Below are 15,990 nucleotides of genomic sequence, written 5' to 3'. Positions count from 1 at the left end.
CCCCACGTGGGCCAACCTTAGTAGAGCTTAAACTCTGGGATCACAAGATGCGTGTGATTCTTGCAGGGCTGGGGAGCTGCAGACACATCTTGGGAAAACTTCAGGTGTTGGCTCTTGGGTGAGGACCGGGTGCAGTCTGGGGTTACTTGCTGGCATTCTGATCCCCCAACCTTGGGCAGTCGTGGAGAAACTCCCTCATTTCTCTTTTCCATCATTTGAGGACCCAAGCCACAGTGGTGGAGAGAGAGGGCAGGGATCGAGATGGACTCTTGGCCTGCTAGTTAACAAGCCCCTGCTTCCCTGCATTTGTTACTGATCCTGGGAAGGACCTTGTCCCAGGCATATGGCAAGTGCCACCTTGGGCCAGGAACTGAGATGCTGGCTTGTGATCCTCCTGGTATTTCAAGCTGGTCAAAGAGAGGCATCCTAGAGTCTGTTAGTGCATTGAGTCTTCTGGTGTGCCAGGGTGAAGAGCTGGGTCCATAAACCCACTTGAGTTCAATGGGTTGCCCGTCCACACTGATGTTTTTTGTAACATACTTTGTCATGATGACTTTTTCTGTATTAATCATGTGCTTTTGTGGCTGTTAAAAATAGCATCAAATGGCTTTTATTATATTACCTTACAGAGAAAGATAGCTTTTGTTTTATAGGTTTTTTTTTGCACCTAATAACAATGCTTTATGATGATGCACAAAGAAAAGCCCGATCCGAGAAATACCAGTTCCCTACACTCTCCTGTGCTCTGTGTTTGCACAGCGTAGTTTAATTGACTGCATGCAACATTAAAATGCAGATTACCCCAAACGTGCTGCTAGGACATACCTCTAGGACGGTGACTGGCGATTGTACAAACGTATTAGCCATCGTTGCAAGGAGCCCGGGGAGGCGGACCGAGCTCTTCCTGGGAGAATCCTTGTCTCCTGTCATAGAGGAACAGGAGGAAAGTGGGGTAAGGCTCAGTGGGGCGCACAAGTGAGGAAGCACTCACACCAGGATGAATGGGGCTGCAAGATTCCCATGGAAACCTCAGCACACAGCCCCAGGGCCCACAGGTCCCTGGTATATTTCATCTTTAGGAATACGTAAATCAGGAGTTCCTGCTCGTGGTAGCAGCAGGGTGGAATTCTTCTCAGCAGCTGCTGAGAAGCCCAGGGAGAAGGCAAGCCACAGTGTTCATTTTCTTCCCTCATGTTATAAATTAGAATTGTCACTGGATGGAATCAGAATGATTTATGGCTATTTTTAGGCCATATTTATGTGTGGAGTTATTTGTGGTGCTCACACTTGCAGATGACAGTCTGTCCCCTCAGAATGTGAGGGGAGGGAGATGTGTGGGATGGTGAGGGGTGTCCAGGACTTCCTGTTGCGAGTGGCAGGGCGGGCAGCAGGAATGGCTGGTGACACCAGGTGGTTTGCCGTCAGGTTCTTGGAGAGAGAGGCCACCGAATGTAATGTGTTATGTTGTGACCTTTCCTGTGAGCTCAGGTTCTTGTCCCTCTGAGTCAGTCAGCAAATGCTGTCTGTGTACCCACTCTATGCAAGGCCCTATGGTGTCTGCAGAGGGAACAGGAGCCACGTTCTCTGCCTTACAGACTCATGGCCAAGTTGAAGAGACAGCCATGTTCCTACATGAAGGTTATCAGTAGTGCTGAGAAGCAGAGAGACAGGGCTTTTGGGATCAACATCCCGGGAGTTCAGAGTGGGCTGGAATGATGAGAGGCACTTCCTGGATGAGAGACATTTCCAACTCCTACTTAGTATTGAGGAGGATTGTGTGTGTGAGCAATGCACATATTTTTTTGTAACTTGTCCTTCTGCTTAGCACGGTGGTCTGAGCTATATCCCTTCAGTGCCTTTGCACAGTTCTATAATATTCCACTGTACAAACACTTGAGCTGTTTCCAAGCGCATCTCCCCCATTTTGGATTCTTTCCAATTTTTCAGCATCTCAAACATGCTTCAATATAGTATGTCCCCTACATACAACCCTTCAAGTTGCAAACTTTCAAAGATGCTTACATACATTTGCATATCTGAGCACATAAGTTAATTCACATGTCTGGCATACATTGTCAGGTGCACGCACCCTCTGCAAGGGGTTGTGTTTTTGTGTACTTTACAATATAGAATACAATAGTACGGTATCTTTATTTCAAGCCTAGGATGTCCAGATGCAAGCATAAAAGCAACAGTGATGTAGCTGGTACTATATAGTCAATTGTGTTAGTTGGGTACCTAGGCTAATGTTGTTGCACTTAGGAACAAATTGTACTTACAAACACACTTTCAGAATTGAACTCATTCATATGTAGGGCACTTACTGTAATTGTTCTTATACACGTATTTTTGTGTACATAGGCAGCCTGGCCTTGGAACTGCTGGGCTGTGAGGTCTGGCATCTTCAGTTTTACTAGATGCACTATGTGGCTGTACTAATTACATGCCCACCAAATGGCAGATGACCAATCCTCTCCCTTATTGATGGATGGAAGATTGTACCCCATCCTATTTGAATTTGGGGTTTGCTGAACGATGAGTCGGATGAGCACCTTCTTGTGTTCACCGGCGTGTTCTGCTGTGCATGGTCTACCGTGGGCATAGTTGTTTAAACAGCCCTGAAGAAGGACTTTTCAGACAAGATAAGCACCCTCGTCTCATAGCAAATTATTATCTCATCTGGGCCAGGGGCTGGGAAGCCCAGTGGGTGTGCCCTGGGACAGTGGGTGGGAGTTCCACCACACTGGGGAAATTGCATGGGGATATTCATGGGACTTTGCTCTCAGAGGAGAAGGAGACTTCCCAGTCGGGACCCTGCCTTTCCCTTGGGGTGGATTCAGTCAGGCAGTTTCCATCCACTCACTACCCACATTACATTAGGCATGGTGCCAGCCAGCTTGCCTTCTGTTGGGAAGGTCTTGGAGCTGAGAGTTTTCTGCCACCCAAGCTGGTTTCCTCAGTTCAGGGGCACAATGAAGATATTTGAATCTACCGTTTAACATACCACTTGCTATAAGCCTTCCCTCAGGCCAGGAAAACTTGCAGCCCTGTTCTCGAAGCCTCAACCATCTAGCTGCTTTTGTTCTCAGAGGCTGGGGCCCTCGGTAACACCCGGCAACTCAAAGGCACATTGATTTTCTCAGCCAGGCACAGGATGGGGGCTGCTGCTTTTGAAGCTGACGAGCTGTTAGGTCCATGATTAGTTGTCTTGTCTGTAAGCCAGGGAGAAGCTAGCTCGATAAGGTTTCCAGGGATGATGAAGGTTGGCAGAGAGGAGAAAGAAGGTGGTTGTGATATCAATGTCTCCTGAGATGAAATCTCGGCAGGTCTGGAGTGCGTCCTGTGCCCTGTGCAGACTCTTGCCTGCTTATCTGGAGCCTGACAGGGTGGGGACCTCGGGGGAAATGGGAGGTTCCCTGACAGCAAAGAGCCAGATGTGAAGCATCACCAGGGCGGGCGGTCGATGTGCTGGGGAAGTTGACCAGAGGGGATGCTGTTCTCTGGGCCATGCTGGAAGAATTCCTTCCAAGTTCACAGCACTTTTCTCTGGCCCCAAAAGCTTGCAGGGCTGTCGTAGATATAGGGTCCACATCTCTCTCCTGAGAATGCTGGGTGTCTCAGGACCCAGGGCAGCTCTTGGCTCTCCACCCATCCCCCGACCCCTCATTTCTTCAGGGGTTTCCCACAACAGATGGGAGCCATACACTTACTAAAGGGAGAGTCGTGGGCTTATGGATCTCCCATGTACCAGGTATACCATCTTATTTAATCCTCACAAGACACCCATGCAATGTACCCATTTTATAGATGAAAAGTTTGAACATCAAAGAAGTTTCTCTTGCCTCTTATTGACTGCAAACAGTGACAGAGCTGAGATGCAAGCCCAGGCCTGCTTGGTCCTGAAACTTAAGCTCTTGCTCTTAGACCAGCTGCTCTGGGGTACTCGGGTAAGATCTGTAGAATTTTCAGATAAAGGCAGCACATACACTTCATTCACCCAGCAGTGGTTGAATGTTTCCTATCCACCATGTGGTCCCTGGACTCATAGGGAGACAAAAAAATCAGGCATGCTACTGTAATGCAGGGATTTGAGGGCTGAGATACAAGAATCACAAGGCCCTGTGTGGAATATTCTGGAAGGGTACATAAGGCAGAATTGGCCTAAGGGAAGTGACATACTGTAAGGAAGCAGGACAGAGTGGGAGCATATCATGTGACAAAGGAGGGATGGGAAGTATCAGACAGCAGTGATGGAGTCTATTGAGAAATAGTGGATGTGACTTGCAGCAACAGGTGGACAGAATTGCAAAATGCCAGTATTCTTCCCAGCCCTATTTAGGCCAGATAGAGCAAGTTTCCTACATACGAACCTTCAAGTTGTGAACTTTCAAATATGTGAATATGTGTTTGCATGTCCAGTCACGTCGGTCTTGCCTTCCATCTCTGTTGCTGCTGATCCTTCAGCTCTGCCATTTCCCACATCCTCTCCCTCCTCCCATCAGTAACTCTTCTTGCCTGTTCACTCTGTGGCAGTCCTGGTGTGCCAGCTGTTATATTGTACTGTACTTTATAAGGTACTGTACTGTAAGATTAAAAACGTTATCTTTATTTTTTGTGTTTGTTGGTTTTTCATGTATTATTTGTGTGGAAAGTATTATAAACCTATGACAGTACAGTACTGTCTAGCTGACTGTATTAGGTGGGCACCTAGGCTAACTTTGTGGGACTTACGAACAAATTGAACTTACAAACACACTCTTAGAATAGGACTTGTTCATATGTAGGGGACTAACTGTATTGGCCTCCTGGAATGGGGCTGTCTCTGCCTTAAGATGTGCCTTATGACAGACGTTCTGCCTTTGGAAGCAGTGAGTGGTCATGGCACAGAGGCTCTTGGTTCCATAGTGGTCACATGCACAGAAGACACCCTTCCCCTCTGAGCCTGTTTGAGATAGAAGGAAACCCCTAGCCTGGGCCATCTTCAGGCAGAAATGCCAGCCACCACCCCTGACTGCAATTTTCAGACGCAAGGAGAAACTTTAATGCGTGTTGCCTAAAAAGAATGGAGGGTTTCTTTGACTTCCTGTTGAACTGCCTTAAAGCTAGCAGCCCAGCGTAAGTGTGGCCGCAGTGGTAACAAGGTTATGTTTTGGGACTTGGCCTCGTTAGAAGTGATGTTCTTTATTTGGACACTTAGGCCACATATTAAAAAAAAAAAAGAATCTCTTTTAAAAGTAGGAATGATATTGTAGTTACCACATTAGGAATTAACAGGGCATGAAATAGCCATGTGCCTCGTGGCAATGCCAGATCATTTCAGCTCTGCTTGCAGCCATAAGATAAATTGGCACCTTGCTTGCAGCTGATGGAAAATATTTTAAATAGCCAGCCACAAACATGTATGGTGCCCAGATCAAGTATGGAAAACAGCAATGACTAGATAAGAAGGAAGTAAGTTGGCTCATGAAACAACCAAGCAGCAGGAGCTGCTGGAGAGGCCAAGAGCCTGCCTGCGGCCACTGTGTGCTTCACACAGAAGATATGCTTTTACTTTTAGTAAACAAAGATGTCTTTGGTCTGTGGACGTATTAGTTCACTCCATTCCCCTCTGGTCTCACCGGGTGCCCACCAGTCTGTACCCTGCAGCGTTCCTCATTCCAAGTCTGCTGGGTCCAGGCTGTCTGAGGAGTCTTGTAACTCCTGACTGTCTCGACTTGCGACTGTGTCTTCCCTGTCTTCTCCAGCTGGAAGTGATGGCTTCCGCTCCTTCACTGCTGGAGTGGGTGGCATTCCATTGCTGCCTTCTTAAGGAAGTGTTCACTTTGACTTCATATTAGCTGTGTCCAGTTCAAAAAAGATATATTGAGTATTAATTTTCTAGTTCTAGGAAGCCTGTCTCTCGTATTTAGATACGAGGTAACCTGTTAAGGGCAGAATAGACAGAGGCAAGCAAGACACGGCCTCATATTTGAAAAATGAGTAGAAACAAAACTGACCATTTCAATGTGATATGGTGATTGTTAAAATCACCAACTTCTGAATTACTTTGTTGGGTTTTTTTTGAGTCAGGGTTTCACACTGTTGCCTAGGCTAGAGGGCAGTGGCATGATCACAGCTCATGCGGCCTCAACCTCCTGGGCTCAGGCGATCCTTCCGCCTCAGCCTCCCAAGGAGCTGGGACTACAGGTGTGTGTCACCCATGCCTGGCTAATTTTTAAAACATTTTTCATAGAGACAAAGTCTCACTTTGTTGTCCAGGCTCGTGTTGAATTCCTGGGCTCAAGCAATCCTCCCATCTCGGCCTCTCAAAGTGCTGGGATTGCAGGCATGAGGCACTGTGCCTGGCCCTGAATTAAGGTTTTGGAGTGTTGGAATGAACTTGTATTTCCTTGTCTCTAAGGGCAGGCCTGGATCAGTTACCCCACAAGACCTTGCTCTGTGCAGTAGCTCTGCCACATGACTAAATACTTCCATGGTTACCACATCATGTGAGCCTTGCCCCAGCCCTGTGATTCCATCATGGCTGATGAGTTATCCCCCATTGGTTGCACACCTGGTACTTGAACCCAGGGCTTCAGTTTTAGATTTAGGTCTGCTAGCCAGACGTGGTGGCTCAAGCCTATAATCCCAGCACTTTGGGAGGCCAAGGTGAGAGGACCACCTGAGCCCATGGGTTCGAGACCAGCCTGGGCAACATGGTAAGACCTTATCTCTACAATAAATAAAAAAATTAACTGGGTGCGGTGGCACGTACCTGTGGTTCCAGCTACTTAGAAGGCTGAGGTGGAAGGATTGCCTGAGGCCAGCAGGCCGAGTCTGCGGTGGACGTGAGGGTGCCGCTGCACTCCAGCCTGGGTGACAGAGTTAGACTCCAACTCAAAAAAAAAAAAAGAGATTTGGGGCTGCCTCTTCAACCTGACTTTGTGCACTGGTGCTTAAGGAGTCCTTGTCTCATGACCTCTCACGGAGGTAGCCAGTCCATTCAGCGGCACCTCAGAGAATCTCCTAGGACTCTCTGCTAAGTTTTAATCATCTGAATTTTTGTGCATCGTTCTGCTAGCGTGCTAACAAGCTGAAACTTAATTTCCTGTTACCTGGATATGTTTTGGCAGAATCAATTCAGAACCTCCAGTCCATCGTCTTTCCTTAGTTTTTAATTACTTGGCATCCCTGGTGACATGTCGCTACCCAGTTCATATAATTAAAATTTTAACAAACAAATAACATCAAGCTAGCTCCGTTTTGAAGTAGCAATAGCAGTCCTTTCTGTTTATGTTCTGCTGAGTTTGCAAAGGCCTGGCAGGGTGATGGTTTTGCTTGTCTTTCTGTCTTAGTACCTTTGGGTTGCTATAACAAAATACCAAAGCCACCCAGTGGCTTAAAAAACAGAAATTTATATCTCACAGTTCTAGAGACTGGAAAGTCCAAGACCAAGACACAGTTAGAGTCGGGGTCTAGTGAGGGCCTGTTTGCTGGTTCCTAGATTGGTGCCTTCTTGCTGTGTTCTTCTTGCATGGTGGAAGGGAAGAGGGAGCCTGGGTTCCCTTTCATAAGGGTACTAATCCCATTCAGAAGGGCTTCAACCTCATGACCTACTCACCTCCTGAGGGGCCCAAATGCCTTCACATTGGGGGTTAGCTTCCAACATACACATTTTGAGGAGACATAAATACTCAGTCTCCTGAAGGTTCCCTCTTCCCTAACTACGGCCAAATAACAGTAACAATAATGATGGTGTCATTAGTGAACTTTTACTGAACATCTGGTCCTGAGCTCATTGCTTTATGAGCATCATTTCATTCAGTTACTTGGCAACGCCCGTGTTAGGCAGATACAATTATTATGCTCATTCTATCCAGATACTGAAAAAGGAAGACCTGGCAGGTCCTTTGCTGTTCAGTTTGGAGGTTGCGAGTTGGTTTCCCCACGGCCTGAATACCATGTGTAACATGCTGGCACTCCTTGGCTGTGATTTGATCCCAAGTGCTTTTGAACATTTTATATTCCCATGTGAACCTTCACTTAGGGGTAATGAGTTGTTTATCTACTCTCAGCATGAACTGCCCATTTCTATTTGTCCTGAAACTGTAGCTTTTGGGGCTTCCTGCTATACTCACTCTGGCAGTGAGGGTCTGTGCGTACACTCTTGCACACAGGCCAGATTGCATGTTGCCAGATTTAGTACATACATGTACTTGTGTACACACACACACACACACACACACACACACACACACACACACATACACACACATGCTGGGGGGGACAAGATACTCAGTTAAATGTAAATTTTAGGTAAACAACAAATAACTTTTGATACAAATATATCTGTACTAAAATATTGTCTGTTGTTTTCCTGGAACTCACAGTTTGCTGGGCGTTGTGTATTTTATCTGACAACCCTCCAAACATCAGAGCCGTTTCCTTTGAATCTTTACAGAGATTTGTCCGCTTTGGGCATCGGTCTCACTGAAGACACAAGGAAGTGAGTTGCTTTATCTCCAGACACATTATTGACACAGGAACCATAAAAAGCAGGAAGAACACTGGCCAATGCTAGGAGAAAAGACACTCCTGGCTGCTTTCCAGCAAACCCAAGTGCTGCCAAGGCTGGAGACTCTCTTGCTCCCTCTGAAAAGTGAGTCCTGGATTTCTCCCAAGTACCCAAATGCTAGGACTTCCAGAAGCCTCCGTGTGGTTGCTGTGAGAGTCTGCTACCTCGGGAAACAGAGGCCTTCCTGCTCCTGGTGCTTTGGGGGAAGCTTGTTAGTAAAAGATGTGCCAGGAAGATCTCGAAGGAAATGCGATCACAGTTTCTGGCTTCCTTGTAGTTCTGGTATATGACAATATGTACAATATTTTGTAATTTCCTTTTTTTAAACTTGATTTGAGCCTTATTAAGCTAGAAACTCCCCGATGAAGGTAGAGTGGCAGAATATCAACTTGGTATGCTGAACTTGTATTTAATTATTATCATAACAGTCCCTTAACATCATTGCACATTAGCCCATGAGGACACGGATAGGAATTTTAGCATATTCAATTACAATGTAAACCCTTGAATACCACTGTCAGAATTCACCGAGGGCCATTCTGTCTGGCCCTCAACACACAGCGGGCACAGAGTTACGTGTTCCCTGGGCCACACATTCTGGGTGTTTGTGGGTTTCTTAATTTTCATGCAGAAGCTGGGGGTGCATTTTAAGACCAGGATATGTATTTTTCCCTTCTGTCAATGGCCAGACATGGTTGTTTGAGTAAAGAATACCTCTGGCCATCACTTGACTGAATTGTAAAATATCGATCTTGGTGTCTTTCGAGTCCCTAATATTGCTAGAACATTAACTCCATCATTGGCAGCCGTGGCTTGTGCCCCTGTGGGGCAGTTCATGCTGTCAGTAGGAATCCCTAACCCCGTCCTAGGACAGACGCAGCCAGCGCACTTCAGTTGATGTGGATTAGTCACCAGCATAGGGAAGGCATAAAGTTTGCAAACCAACCAGGCGCATGTCACTCTGTCTGTCTGCTTCCCAGACTGTAGCAAAAAACAATATGGAGAAAATAGTGGTGCAAATGCATGGCTTCTTTGCTACCAGTAGGAGTGGAGGTGAAAAATGCTACCGAACACACTGAAGACAGGAACGAGCTATTCCTCCAGCTGCTCCGGTCTCTTGTTTGTGCCGTTGCCATTGTTTGGGTTTCCAGCTGCCAAGCCTCCTCGAGGATACCTCCCTCGGTGCAAGGCCAGAACCCAAGATGGAAGGAAAGCAGATGAGTTCATGAAAGAGCGCAGTTCTGCTTCATGTGTTCTCCTGGGCAGATGAGATGACCTTCCATTCCCTCCTTGTGCTTCCTAATTCCCACACCTTGTAACATGGTGTGCCTCCAGGGTATGCCTTTCTTTCCTGCTGCAAAAAACCTGAGACCAGCACAAAATGGAAGCAGTCATGTTGCTCTTCTGTCTGCTCAGTGTGGCCCATGGGTCTCAGTGTGACCCCGGGGGCTTATTAGGAGTGCGGAATCTCAGGCCCCATCCTGGACCCACTGAGTCTGGATATGCATCTTAGTATGATCCCCACCTGATTCCTGGGTGCATTAATTTGGAAAGTACTGACCCATGCCATCCTCCTGCTGTTGGTAGGGTCCTGCCTCAGTGCCTCACTCCCAGGCAGGTGCTTTTTTATTTTGTTTGTTTGTTTGTTTTACTTTATATTAAGAAAAAAAGTCCAAAGGAAAATTTCACAAGTTGTTCCGGCAATTTATTATTTGACTCCTAGCACCCTTAAATGATATCTAACTGAAATTTCGAATTATATTGTTTGAGCCTATTATTCTTGACTCTGTCCTTGGCAATGAACAAGAGAGAGAATAGCAGGTTTCTCAAGTCAGAACACACCAGTTGGCCGTGACCGAACAGTTCTCCAGGTGACATCATCCTATTCTTGCATTCTTTACCTCTTCTGAACAGCAGACTTGCCTCTCTGTTCACTGCTACAGCCCTGGTGTTGGGTACATTTGGTGCCCAATAGCTATTTTTTGAATGAATGAATGGATGATTTGGAATGAAAGGACTTTTAAAATAAAGGACCAGGCAGTAAATAGGTTCGGTTTTGTGAACCACTGTCTGTCCCAGTGATTCAACTCCACCTTTGCGGAAAGAAAGCAGCCATAGCGGAGAGTCAAGGGATAGGCATGGCTGTGTTCCAATAAAACTGTATTTACAAAAACAGGCTGTGGACCAGATTTGGACAATGAATGGAGTTTGCCCACCCCCGTTCTAGAATATGGCAGCCTTTTCTAGAAGGAGTAGGGTGCTGTGTGTATTTCCCTGTACTCATGTTTGCAGTCTGACCCTGTTCAGACTCAGCTTATATTTCTGTAATGAACTAATATTTTTATTCACAACATACCTGGTGAGGTTAGGTTTCTTATTTTTCTTTATTTTTCGCAGTAAATCATCCACGTGGCACAGACTTATTTGTTTCTTCCTAATTTGTCCTTAGCTTGAAAGGATAGATGTATCCAATGCACATTAGTTGATGTGGACTAGTCACCAGCAGAGGGAAGGCATAGGTTTGCAGACTAATTAGGTGCATGTCCCTCTGTCTGTCTGCTTCCCCCCTTGCAGCAAAAAAAAAAAATGTGGAAAATAGAGGTGCAGATGCAGGGCTTCATTACAAAGAGTGGTGTGGAAGTTCAGAAATGTCCTGTCCTCCTAAGAGCTCAAGGCACTGCTCTGTGGAGGCACTGCTCTCGTGGAAAGGTCAGGGCAAGTCTCAGGATGCACTTTGCTCCCTTGACCAGGAAGACTGAACCAATGACGTGCGGCTTTGATGACACCAGGTGGGATGTCACAGAAGATAGAAAGATTGAACTGCCGCATCTTTAGGCTTGAAGCGCGTTGAAAGCAGCCTGCACGCGTTGGAGGCGACCACGTCCCCCTAGAATAGTGACCGATGGGAGGGCCCACACGCCATTTGTTCACGTTTAAGTATTTACATGACAGCACGAGAAAACCGGAGAGTTTCTCCTTCATCTTTGCTGCCACCGTTTACGTACAGCTTATGATGGATGCGAGGGGTAGACATTTATTGCAAAAAGTGTAAGAAATGTTGACTCTTCGTGAATTGATTATTTAGAATTTATTTTATTAAATATTCTAGGTGGCGTGTGATAAACTGAACCTCTGCCTGTTTGCGGCTTAATGATTCATGTATCTGTGGTGGTGATAAGGAAATCAAAGATTCAGTTTGCCATTTCAGAGGAAGAATATGGATTATTATTAAATCTGGAATGGGCCTCTGGAGAAACCTCCCTTAAGGGAACACACATATCAATAATTTCTTCTCCATGTGCAAAGCCTAATGTTTCACTTACAGAAACATAAATTCTACAGCAAGTGGCTGTGGGTTTCCCCTCCCTTCGGTTCCGTTCATCCTTCATTCATAGATGATGATTTTTTTATCCCTTAGTGAGTGTGTGGCATTCATGGTTCTTTCAACCCCCTGCTTTTGTCTTTCCATTTCTAACTCAATGTTAAAAGCTCTGCTGAGATCTACATATTTCAACATCTGCGATGTTAGTGGAGACCAGGATAGTATATGTTTCTGTGGTCCCTTTTGCTTGAAATTTCCTTAAAAAAAAATGTGTTTAAGTCTTGGAGGAGACTGCAGGAATGCTGATGGAAGTGAGGTCAGCTCTTGTGGAATGTAGGATGCTACCTTGAACCAGTTTTCAGAAGCCAACAGGGCTGTGAAGCTCATCTGGTGAGTTGTGTCTGGGCTGAAGGCAGCAAATTGGCATGCTTGCTTCACTACGTCTGGGGCTGTTCCCATTCTCAGATGACACAGATGGGGTGGGGTTGCTTAGCAGTCAGCTGTTGAAGCCATCCCAGGGGTGGTCCCCCAGCCACCACCTCAGAAGAGATGCCTGGGTGACATTCAGCAACAGATAACAAGCCCATGGCCTGACTGTGACGTTCCAAGGTATTAGCGCTGTCTGATAGGTTGTTTCAGAACACTCTATGACTTATTTTTCTTTCCAAAATATTAGACAGATGTTAAACACTGTAATCTTTTCCATAGGAGACTATGGGAAACTAAATTGGGAAACCCCAAGACTCCTTATTTCCCCCGACTCCTTCCCCATCCACGTGCAGTGTGGCGGAAACAAATGTTTCATCCTTTTATGTGGCATGATGCCCTCACACTGGTTTTTCACTTAAACCTCTCATTTTGTTGTGCACTTTTGTACATGGAATTAGACCTAATTGTCAATATAATGTCATATTAAGTTCCGTTTCCCAAAAGAGTATACGCTGAGCCATTCGGCAGTTATTTTTTACAAACAGAATCCGCTTGGCTTTCCACGGGACTAATCGGACTAATCGGTCCACGAGGAAGTGAATCTTGTTGCTGACCTTTAATTCTTTAATTGCGGTGAGAGAGTTGGAAGTCTTAAATTACAGCCTCTGCAGAAAGGTGGGCGGAATGAGGCTCCCTTGGTCGCCTCTTTGCAGCCAGCGGGGTTGTTTTGGGCTACTCTGTTCCCATCCAACTCCCTTCCCCTTTGCATGAAGCTCTCAGAGCTTCCCTGAAAGGCGCGTCTGTCTCATCTCCATGACGATGCTTCCCTGTGTTTGTCTGGCCAGCACCTAGCCCCGTAAAGGCTCAATTTGTATCTCCGGAAGGACTGAAGGCACAGTGCCCTGCGTGCTCCAGGCAGGAGGGTGGCTGCCCCCATGACCAAGTACACAATGGCGATGCTGAGGTCCCTCTGACACTGGCAGTGGGATTGGTCCAGCAGCCTGGTGTCAGTTGCCGAACCGATCACGTTTGCCTCTTCCAGGAAGGCGGGGTGGTTAAGGAAAACTCACCGAAGTCACTCTCCTTCCAAATTAACGAAACACTTTTTCAGGCACGATATGAAATGTTTGGAAATGAGCTGCAACACAGTATTTTGGCCATATTTTTTTTTCCCTTTCACAACACCTGGCAATGAAATTCTCAGGCTAAATACCAGATGAGTGTGCGTTTCATTATGTATAGTAACTTCGTCTATTACTTTTTTTAAGCCCTCCAGATGGAAGCATGGTATAAATGTGGAGAGGCTGAGAAGGGGAAATGAAAATAAATGCACTAAGAAATAAAGAATCTGTTTTTTATACTTTCTTTTGCAAATAGTGTTTGCAATGACATATTGTGAATGGACTGAATTATAACAAAAACAGAAATGAAACAGAGCCCGGGGGTAGGAAGAGCAATTGTTACACTTACTTTAACTGATATAATGCAAAGCAATGCTTTCTACACTCAATTAGTTTGCATATTGTGTTGGACACAAACCAGAATGTAGAACATTTTTGGGTTTTGTTTTTACATGATTAAGGGAGATGAGATGAAATAAATTCAGTAAATTACCCTTCGTTCCTTTTTGGTCTGAGGTGTTTTTGTTTTATTTCTCCTCACCCCTGGGATTGAGGAAATCAGCCTTGTTCTCCAGGGCACGGGAGTCCAGGAACCCAATATTTGAAAGCCCAAAGATGAATGAGCTTCCAGTAGAGTTTCCTCTTCCACGTTAGGACCGTCTTTGGCTGTGTAAACATGGATTCGAATGAGAGCTATTTACAGTTGGCATTTTGCCATATTTCGTGCTTTGGATATCAGAAGAGGATAGCAGGCATGACCGAGGCCAACAGATGTTAGTGAGCATTTAGGCAGCAAAAGTATTTCCAGGGTTGTGTATTTCAAGATCCTCGTTTAATTTATTTAGTTTAATTATCCTTTCTTGCATTTTTAATGCTCCTGATATGATAATATTAAGAATTGCAGTGTGTGGTTATGTACCGCTCATTGCAATATATGGTAGATGTGAGGAGGAGTGTGGGCTGATGCTGTGAGTCCGGAACAAACAAACGTGGAGGGCCCAGCCCGTGTGCAGCTCCAGCTGTCTCCCCCGGAGGGGTCCAGCAAGTGACTGGGCCTTCGCTGCAAAGGAGGTAGAAAAGTGTTTCTCCAACTTTCACGTGCACACAAGTCTCCCTGGGGATTCTGATTCCGTTGGCCTGGGCGGGGTCCGAGATGCTCCCTTTATAGCAAGACCTTGGATGAGGCTGATGTGGTTGGTGCCACGGAGCCTACTTTGAGATGGGAAAATGAAGTCAGTGGCATCGCAGGGGCTGCAATCAACTAGGACCCCATAGTAGCTGAAAATAATCAATATCTGCAGAAGCCATGCCCGTGGTCCTTGGCCCATGCAGCTGCCTTCTGACACACAGAAATCGTGGTCAAGGGCCCTGACCAGACTCCTGATCTTTTAAAAAGATCATCTTCATTTACGTATGTGCAAAAGGAAAGCCACACATGTGGTGCACTCAGCGATTCTGTGTTTTGTATTCAAAACCACAAACCTTAATAAGAAAACAATAGGAGAAACCTGTTAGGTATAATATCCAATTATAATTATTTTTTACTCCAAAAAGCACATCAAATAAATAATGCAGTTTATGTTACTTCTAGAAAATGCAGCAGCATTAGTTAATTTACATAAATTATACAACTCATTATCTTTGTTTATAAAAAGCCTTAGCAATATTTTGGCTTATGGATCTGAAAGGGGAAAAAATATCCCAGATTTCAGTTCAGTGTAATTTTCCTTCTCTGCACTGTCACCTTTTTATTTATTTACAGAAAGAACATCTACTTGACAGATCCCCCTAGGAGGACTGCCCTTTCCTTGTGATGAATAGAAAGCATTAACTTTGACTTTGTTTTTAAAAAGCCAAATAAATACAAGTGAATTAATCCGGGGGAAAGAGAACACAGCAGTTTCAGCCTCCTTGGCTGACACCAGTGCCTGCAGGGGTGGGGAGGGGACTTCGGGACCAGGGTGTCCCATGTCTTTTCTGCTATGGACATTCTCAAGCAGCCTCAGGTGAGATGCTCTGGTGCCTCCTCCAGATGCTTCTGAGCCCTTGAATCAAGGCTCACCCAAGTGGTATGCCTGTAAGATCCACACGGCATTTCAAAGATTTAGTGTAAAAAAAAAAAAGCCACACTAAATAACCCAACACCATTTTCATTGATTACATGTTGAGATAATATTTTAAATATACTGGCTAGATAAAATATATGATTAAAACATGTCTTGCCTGTTTCGTTTTTACCTCTCTACCGTTGCTACTAGAGCAGTTTTAAACTTGGCTTTATTATACTTCCATAGACAGTGCCGGGCTGGCTCCAGACCTGCGGAGAGATTGGGGACCTAGATGACTCTTCATCATGCTCATTACTGAGATGCTGATTCTGATTCTTCTACTGGTCCTGCGTTGGGCTCTGACTCATAATTAGCAACTTAGGCAAGGGTAGGTCTTGTTGTATGGGTTGCTTGGAGTTTTGAAGGGCACACAGGAGGACATGATACAAGAAAATGAAAATCGTTCCCCTCGCCAGCGCTTGTCTGTTGCTTCTAAATATTTAAGCCTTTGCCCTG

At 45.5% G+C, this 15,990-nt stretch overlaps 1 pseudogene; it reads left to right on the top strand.

The window, feature by feature from the left end:
* LOC103257981 overlaps positions 1 to 15,990 on the top strand; it is a 444,400-nt pseudogene that overhangs the window by 414,990 nt on the left and 13,420 nt on the right.

The sequence above is a fragment of the Carlito syrichta genome, unplaced genomic scaffold (genome assembly GCF_000164805.1).
Source record: "Carlito syrichta isolate Samal-C Ts95f unplaced genomic scaffold, Tarsius_syrichta-2.0.1 Scaffold301924, whole genome shotgun sequence".
Taxonomy (NCBI): Eukaryota; Metazoa; Chordata; class Mammalia; order Primates; family Tarsiidae; genus Carlito; species Carlito syrichta.
Note: the sequence above shows the minus strand (reverse complement) of the source record. Positions and strands in the feature narration are given on the sequence as shown.